The sequence below is a fragment of the Phalangium opilio genome, unplaced genomic scaffold (assembly GCF_054372755.1).
Source record: "Phalangium opilio isolate 3A_F unplaced genomic scaffold, DU_Popi_V2 ptg000046l_1, whole genome shotgun sequence".
In the NCBI taxonomy this organism is placed as follows: domain Eukaryota; kingdom Metazoa; phylum Arthropoda; class Arachnida; order Opiliones; family Phalangiidae; genus Phalangium; species Phalangium opilio.
The window spans coordinates 349,020-357,295 of NW_028324169.1; the positions used below are offsets into that span (position 1 = coordinate 349,020).

At 41.6% G+C, this 8,276-nt stretch overlaps 3 non-coding genes across 3 annotated transcripts; all 3 read left to right on the top strand.

Moving 5' to 3' along the window:
• Positions 1 to 3,652: 3,652 nt before the first annotated feature.
• Positions 3,653 to 3,724, top strand: TRNAV-CAC (transfer RNA valine (anticodon CAC)). Its single transcript has one exon. It is a non-coding gene; the product is annotated as a tRNA-Val (tRNA).
• A 3,492-nt stretch (positions 3,725 to 7,216) lies between these two features.
• Positions 7,217 to 7,288, top strand: TRNAI-UAU (transfer RNA isoleucine (anticodon UAU)). The gene has a single exon. It is a non-coding gene; the product is annotated as a tRNA-Ile (tRNA).
• A 334-nt stretch (positions 7,289 to 7,622) lies between these two features.
• TRNAI-UAU (transfer RNA isoleucine (anticodon UAU)) lies at positions 7,623 to 7,694 on the top strand. The gene has a single exon. It is a non-coding gene; the product is annotated as a tRNA-Ile (tRNA).
• Positions 7,695 to 8,276: the final 582 nt, after the last annotated feature.

Genomic DNA, 8,276 nt, shown 5'->3' on the forward strand with positions numbered 1-8,276 from the left:
TTGGCGCTAGTGAGCCTAACATGATAGCCGGATATCACATGACCCGCTAATACGCCGAGGGGGCGTGGTCGTATTAGTGAATTTTCAGCTGAATACGGCTGCTGGTGTGAAGTATTAAATTTTAGATGAACAAATATGGCATTTGTTTCTTTTTTGTTTTTGACATCTCTTTTATGTTCCTTGACTCTATCAAGTAGTTTTCTTTCTGTCTCCCCGATGTATACCTTATTACAGGTTTTACATTCAATTTTATAAATTATGCCCGAAGTATTTAAAATATCAACTTTATCTCTATCAGATTCCGATTCCCATTTAACTAAGGCACTCCTTAAATCCTTAGCTTTTTTGTTAATAATTTTAATATTAAAAGGTCTTAACTTCCTCTGAAGGGTTTCATTAAATCCCTTGTAATAAGGTAAGAAAAGCCATTTTTCAGAATCCTTATTTTTTTTGGCTGTTGTAGTACTATTGGTAATAGAATTGTTTTGTTTAAGGAATTTATTTAAAATAGGTTTAGGGTATTGGCTATTTAACAATTGGTGCCGAATTTTAACAAGGTCTTTGGATGGCTGATTAGAGATTTTATTGATTCTATAACTAAGGCTTTTAACTAGGCCATTTTTGATATGATGTGCATGATATGAATTATAATTAAGAAATTTATTAGAGTGGGTTGGTTTCTGGTAGAGGGAGTGGTCTGGTCTCCTAGAATTATTGGACCTGTCAACTAAGACATCAAGGAAAGGTAATTTATCCTGTTTTTCTATTTCAACAGTAAATTTGATTTTATGATGTCTAGAGTTTATACGTTCCAAGAAGTCCATGAGGTCAGTTTTATTACCCGTCCATTTTGAAAAAATGTCATCTACATAGCGCCACCAGATATCAGGGAAATCCGGTTCACAAGCAAGGAAATTCTTCTCGAAATAGATCATAAAGATATTAGCTAATACAGGGGAAATATTAGACCCCATCGGGAGGCCATCTGTTTGTTTGTATTTGATACCATTAAATTCAAAATCGTTGTTACGTAAACAAATTTCTGTGGCAGTTAAGACACTATTAAGGTTTAGAGGGGTTACAGTTTTTAAAATATCTAGGTTATCTTCTATATGGTTAGCTTTGATGTCGTCAGTTTGTTCCCTAATACTCCTGTTAATGAAACTCTTATAATTGTTAAAAACTTACGTGGTTTCGATCCACGGTCCTCTGGATTATGGGCCCAGCACGCTTCCACTGCGCCACTCTGCTTACATGATCATCGTATGAACAAACTAACTTATATCAAATTAGCAAGTGCTATTTTGCTTTAATTTAGCAGAGCGTGGTTTCGATCCACGGACCTCTGCGTTATGGGCCCAGCACGCTTACACTGCGCCACTCTGCTTACATCATCATTATATGAAAAACTAACTGATACCAAAATAGCAAATGTTACTTTGCAATAACATAGCAGAGCGTGGTTTCGATCCACGAACCTCTGGGTTATGGTCCCAGCACGCTTCCACTGCGCCACTCTCCTTACATCACCATTGAATGAAAAACTAACTGATAACAAAATAGCAAATGCTACTTTGCATTAACATAGCAGAGCGTGGTTTCGATCCACGGACCTATGGGTTTTGGGCCCAGCACGCTTCCACTGCGCCACTCTGCTTACATCACCATTACATGAAAAACTAACTGATAGCAAAATAGCAAAAGCTACTTTGCATTAACATAGCAGAGCGTGGTTTCGATCCACGGTCCACTGGGTTATGGGCCCAGCACGCTTCCACTGCGCCACTCTGCTTACATGATCATAGTATGAACAAACTAACTTATATCAAAATAGCAAGTGCTATTTTGCGTTAATTTAGCAGAGCTTGGTTTCGATCCACGGACCTCTGGGTTGTGTGCCGAGCACTTTTCCACTACGCCACTCTGCTTACATGATCATTGTATGAACAATCTAACTTATATCAAATTAGCAAGTGCTATTTTGCTTTAATTTAGCAGAGCGTGGTATCGATCCACGGACCTCTGGGTTATGGGCCCAGCACGCTTCCACTGCGCCACTCTGCTTACATCACCATTACATGAAAAACTAACTGATACCAAAATAGCAAATGCTACTTTGCAATAACATAGCAGAGCGTGGTTTCGATCCACGGACCTCTGGGTTATGGGCCCAGCACGCTTCGTCTGCGCCACTCTCCTTACATCACCGTTGTATGAAAAACTAACTGATACCAAAATAGCAAATGCTACTTTGCATTAACATAGCAGAGCGTGGTTTCGATCCACGGACCTATGGGTTATGGGCCCAGCACGCTTCCACTGCGCCACTATGCTTACATCACCATTACATGAAAAACTAACTGATAGCAAAATAGCAAAAGCTACTTTGCATTAACATGGCAGAGCGTGGTTTCGATCCACGGTCCTCTGGGTTATGGGCCCAGCACGCTTCCACTGCTCCACTCTGCTTACATGATCATTGTATGAACAAACTAACTTATATCAAATTAGCAAGTGCTATTTTGCTTTAATTTAGCAGAGCGTGGTTTCGATCCACGGACCTCTGGGTTATGGGCCCAGCACGCTTCCACTGCGCCACTCTGCTTACGTCACCATTACATGAAAAACTAACTGATAGCAAAATAGCAAATGCTACTTTGCATTAACATAGCAGAGCATGGTTTCAATCCACGGTCCTCTGTGTTATGGGCCCAGCACGCTTCCACTGCGCCACTCTGCTTACATGATCATCGTATGAACAAACTAACTTATATCAAATTAGCAAGTGCTATTTTGCTTTAATTTAGCAGAGCGTGGTTTCGATCCACGGACCTCTGGGTTAAGAGCCAAGCTTGCTTCCACTGCGCCACTCTGCTTACATCACCATTACATGAAAAACTAACTGATAGCAAAACAGCAAATGCTACTTTGCATTAACATAGCAGAGCGTGGCTTCGATCCACGGTCCTCTGTGTTATGGGCCCAGCACGCTTCCACTGCGCCACTATGCTTACATGATCATTGTATGAACAAACTAAACGCTCTGCTATGTTAATGCAAAGTAGCTTTTGCTATTTTGCTATCAGTTAGTTTTTAATGTAACGGTGATGTAAGCATAGTGGCGCAGTGGAAGCGTGCTGGGCCCATAACCCATAGGTCCGTGGATCGAAACCACGCTCTGCTATGTTAATGCAAAGTAGCATTTGCTATTTTGGTATCAGTTAGTTTTTCATACGATGATCATGTAAGTAGAGTGGCGCAGTGGAAGCGTGCTGGGCCCATAACACAGAGGACCGTGGATCGAAACCATGCTCTGCTATGTTAATGCAAAGTAGCATTTGCTATTTTGGTATCAGTTAGTTTTTCATACAATGGTGGTGTAAGTAGAGTGGCGCAGTGGAAGCGTGCTGGGCCCATAACCCAGAGGTCCGTGGATCGAAACCACGCTCTGCTAAATTAAAGCAAAATAGCACTTGCTATTTTGTTATCAGTTAGTTTTTCATACAATGGTGATGTAATGAGAGTGGCGCAGTGGAAGCGTGCTGGGCCTATAACCCAGAGGTCCGTGGATCGAAACCACGCTCTGCTATGTTAATGCAAAGTAGCATTTGCTATTTTGGTATCGGTTAGTTTTTCATATAGTGATGATGTAAGCAGAGTGGCGCAGTGGAAGCGTGCTGGGCACACAACCCAGAGGTCCGTGGATCGAAACCACGCTCTGCTAAATTAAAGCAAAATAGCACTTGCTAATTTGATATAAGTTAGTTTGTTCATACGATGATCATGTAAGCAGAGTGGCGCAGTGGAAGCGTGCTGGGCCCATAACCCAGAGGACCGTGGATCGAAACCACGCTCTGCTATGATAATGCAAAGTAGCATTTGCTATTTTGCTATCAGTTAGTTTTTCATGTAATGGTGATGTAAGCAGAGTGGCGCAGTGGAAGCGTGGTGGGCCCATACATAACCCATAGGTCCGTGGATCGAAACCACGCTCTGCTATGTTATTGCAAAGTAGCATTTGCTATTTAGGTATCAGTTAGTTTTTCATATAATGATGATGTAAGCAGAGTGGCGCAGTGGAAGCGTGCTGGGCTCATAACCCATAGGTCCGTGGATCGAAACCACGCTCTGCTATGTTAATGCAAAGTAGCATTTGCTTTTTTGGTATCAGTTAGTTTTTCATATAATGGTGATGTAAGCAGAGTGGCGCAGTGGAAGCGTGCTGGGCCCATAACCCATAGGTCCGTGGATCGAAACCACGCTCTGCTATGTTAATGCAAAGTAGCATTTGCTATTTTGGTATCAGTTAGTTTTTCATGTAATGTTGATGTAAGCAGAGTGGCGCAGTGGAAGCGTGCTTGGCCCATAACCCATAGGTCCGTGGATCGAAACCACGCTCTGCTAAATTAATGCAAAATAGAACTTGCTAATTTGATGTAAGTTAGTTTGTTCATACGATGATCATGTAAGCAGAGTGGCGCAGTGGAAGCGTGCTGGGCCCATAACCCAGAGGACCGTAGATCGAAACCACGTTCTGCTATGTTAATGCAAAGTAGCATTTGTTATTACCTCTCCGAGTGACGTATGTCACGGAGAGGTTCTGTAACGATCGTGTGTGTCTGTCTGTGTGTGTGGGTGTGTCTGTTGTTACAGTTTCCAAATTGGAGCAAACGTGTTCGCCATTTCCGAACTGCTTTCACAGTCACGGAAATGGCTACTCTATGGCGAGTTCTCACACCACCATCTTCTGGTCTTTGTCCAACCCACACGGACACCAGTCTGTACTTACAGGCTTCTAATCACCACCATCTTATGGCCTTCGTCCTCCCACATGGACACCAGTCTGTACACACTGGCTTCTAACACCACCATCTTCTGGTCATTGTCCATCCCACATGGACACCAGTCTGTACACACTGGCTTCTAGCACCACCATCTTCTGGTCTTCGTTTTTGTCCATCGCACATGGACACCAGTCTGTACTTACTGGCTTCTAACACCACCATCTTCTGGTCATTGTCCATCCCACATGGACACCAGTCTGTACACACTGGCTTCTAACACCACCATCTTCTGGTCTTTGTTTTTGTCCATACCACATGGACACCAGTCTGTACACCTGGCTTCTACACCACCATCTTCTGGTCTTTGTTTTTGTCCATCCCACATGGACACCGGTCTGCACACCTGGCTTCTACTCCATCGTCATCGTTTGGTTTAGGACATTCGCGGCGATCAGCTAGGGTTACGAGAAACGTCTAGCCTCCCTAGGGTGGGTTGTCCACGATAGGTTTTCGCAATTGCGGTTGTTCTTGCTTTTAACTGTAGTTCGACACCCTTATATACTACCTATTTGAATAAGGCGAAGCAACCGGCGTATGCTTCATTTCAAACGCCAATATTAGTCAAGTCTCTCAAGAATGTTTAATTGTTCTTTTTTAAAACGATGTAACGTTCAATAAGGCGAATAACTAGCGAAGAAAATATTAAATATTAATTATATTCATTTTAATATTTAAGATAATCTTGTTTCTCAATTCAAAATTAATACGGAAAGAGTTAAAAAGCAGTCTATGCTTTTGTCTGTGTGTGTCCGTCCGTTGTTACAGTAGTGCGCTGCGTTAGAAGTTCGTTTTGTTTTGATGTGTAAAGGAATCCTACAGAACCATAATATTCCCTTTATCCTTAATATAAAGTGAATATGTGGAAATACTTTTCGTAATTATGATGCATTTACTACTTTTGTAGCTTTAAAGCTCTATTTCATTTTGATATTCCAAAATTTGTTTTTTAATATTATTATTTAAAATGGATGTTTATATATTACCTAAGCTATACTACATCTGTTTATAGCATAATCCTTTCTAAAGTGAATTCAAGTACAATGCTACTATGTTGGTCAAATGAACTTTGATTTGTCAATAGGCCTAGTGAACCAAAAAGTAAACGCTTGGGTTTGGATTTCGTTTCTGTAATGCAGAGACATTAACGGTTCAGAGTGAGCCGAAAGTTAAGTACACTTTAGGCTTAGATATTATAATCATGGTGGAAATCTGGGCCGCGTTCAGCAGAGCCCAGCGCTGTTAACAGTGTCCTACATAACGGGATTTTGTTTTTGAATTTTGACGTCACGGTGCTTAGCGCTGAGCTAGCGCGGTCCTCAAAGAAAATAGTCGGCTTTTTGGATAACGTGACGTAAAACGTGTAGTTCTCAGTTTGGCGAAAAAACCATGGATGAATTAATACAAATAGCTCTTTGGGACTATAGCTATTTAATTGGCGTGAAACCAGTTGATCACGCGAGAATTTTGAGAGATATGCTAGTTTCTAATTTTAATTATAAAAGTTGTTATCTATCTCTATAAATATGTTATCATACAATTTTTGTTAAGCCTTGGTACCTTGCACGCTTTATTGCGCTAACGTCATTTATAAAACGCCGATGACCGGAGAGAAGCTATGACGACAGAGCTCACCGGTAAACATTTCCAAAATCCGCTGTCTTTTTTGGTGAGCTCTGCTGAACGCAGCCCAGACCAGTGAAAGGTCTGATCGTAATCGGATAATAGCTTCGTGTTTTCATGCTTTTTATGGTACGCATTTACTTTTAGTGTGTGTAGCCACAAATAAGCTTTGGTGTTATGTAACGTTAACAGTCATGTTGACAAACTAAGAAAATCGTTGAGGTGAAACGAGAGGATAGTGTTTATATGGCAACCCTGTTGTGAATATGGCTTTGAACATAGAGGGCATACAGTTGAGGAGTAGAAAATTGGGCCTTTACAAACACGTAAAGGTAGTATCCCTCCAAAGTTTTATCTCTTCATTTCCCGTTTCTCCCCCATCGGATGATTTTAATGTGTACAAGTATATCATTATTGGATGTAAAATGTCGTCTGATTTACAGTATATTTGCTATGCTTTGTATACTGCTTTAATATTTCATACATTTTAACTTAAGAAACATTTCCATATCTGGGTAAATAAGTTTGTAAGTAGTCGTCTTGACTCGGAGAGGTAATATTTTGGTTTTCCCAACTTGTTTTGGTATCAGTTAGTTTTTCATGTAATGTTGATGTAAGCAGAGTGGCGCAGTGGAAGCGTGCTTGGCCCATAACCCATAGGTCCGTGGATCGAAACCACGCTCTGCTAAATTAATGCAAAATAGCACTTGCTATTTTGATATAAGTTAGTTTGTTCATACTATGATCATGTAAGCAGAGTGGCGCAGTGGAAGCGTGCTGGGCCTATAACCCAAAGGTCCGTGGATCGAAACCACGCTCTGCTAACTTAAAGCAAAATAGCACTTGCTAATTTGATATAAGTTAGTTTGTTCATACAATGATCATGTAAGCAGAGTGGAGCAGTGGAAGCGTGCTGGGCCCATAACCCAGTGGACCGTGGATCGAAACCACGCTCTGCTATGTTAATGCAAAGTAGCTTTTGCTATTTTGCTATCAGTTAGTTTTTCATGTAATGGTGATGTAAGCAGAGTGCCGCAGTGGAAGCGTGCTGGGCCCATAACCCATAGGTCCGTGGATCGAAACCACGCTCTGCTATGTTAATGCAAAGTAGCATTTGCTATTTTGGTATCAGTTAGTTTTTCATATAATGGTGATGTAAGCAGAGTGGCGCAGTGGAAGCGTGCTGGGCCTATAACCCAGAGGTCCGTGGATCGAAACCACGCTCTGCTATGTTATTGCAAAGTAGCATTTACTATTTTGGTATCAGTTAGATTTTCATATAATGATGATGTAAGCAGAGTGGCGCAGTGGAAGCGTGCTGGGCCCATAACCCAGTGGACCGTGGATCGAAACCACGCTCTGCTATGTTATTGCAAAATAGCACTTGCTAATTTGATATAAGTTAGTTTGTTCATACAATGATCATGTAAGCAGAGTGGCGCAGTGGAAGCGTGCTGGGCCCATAATCCAGAGGACCGTGGATCGAAACCACGCTCTGCTATGTTAATGCAAAGTAGCATTTGCTATTTTGCTATCAGTTAGTTTTTCATGTAATGGTGATGTAAGCAGAGTGGCGCAGTGGAAGCGTGCTGGGCCCATAACCCATAGGTCCGTGGATCGAAACCACGCTCTGCTAAATTAATGCAAAATAGCATTTGCTATTTTGGTATCAGTTAGTTTGTTCATACAATGATCATGTAAGCATAGTGGCGCAGTGGAAGCGTGCTGGGCCCATAACCCAGAGGACCGTGGATTGAAACCACGCTCTGCAAAGATCAAGTATCATGTTACTATAAGCAAAATTACGCAGGT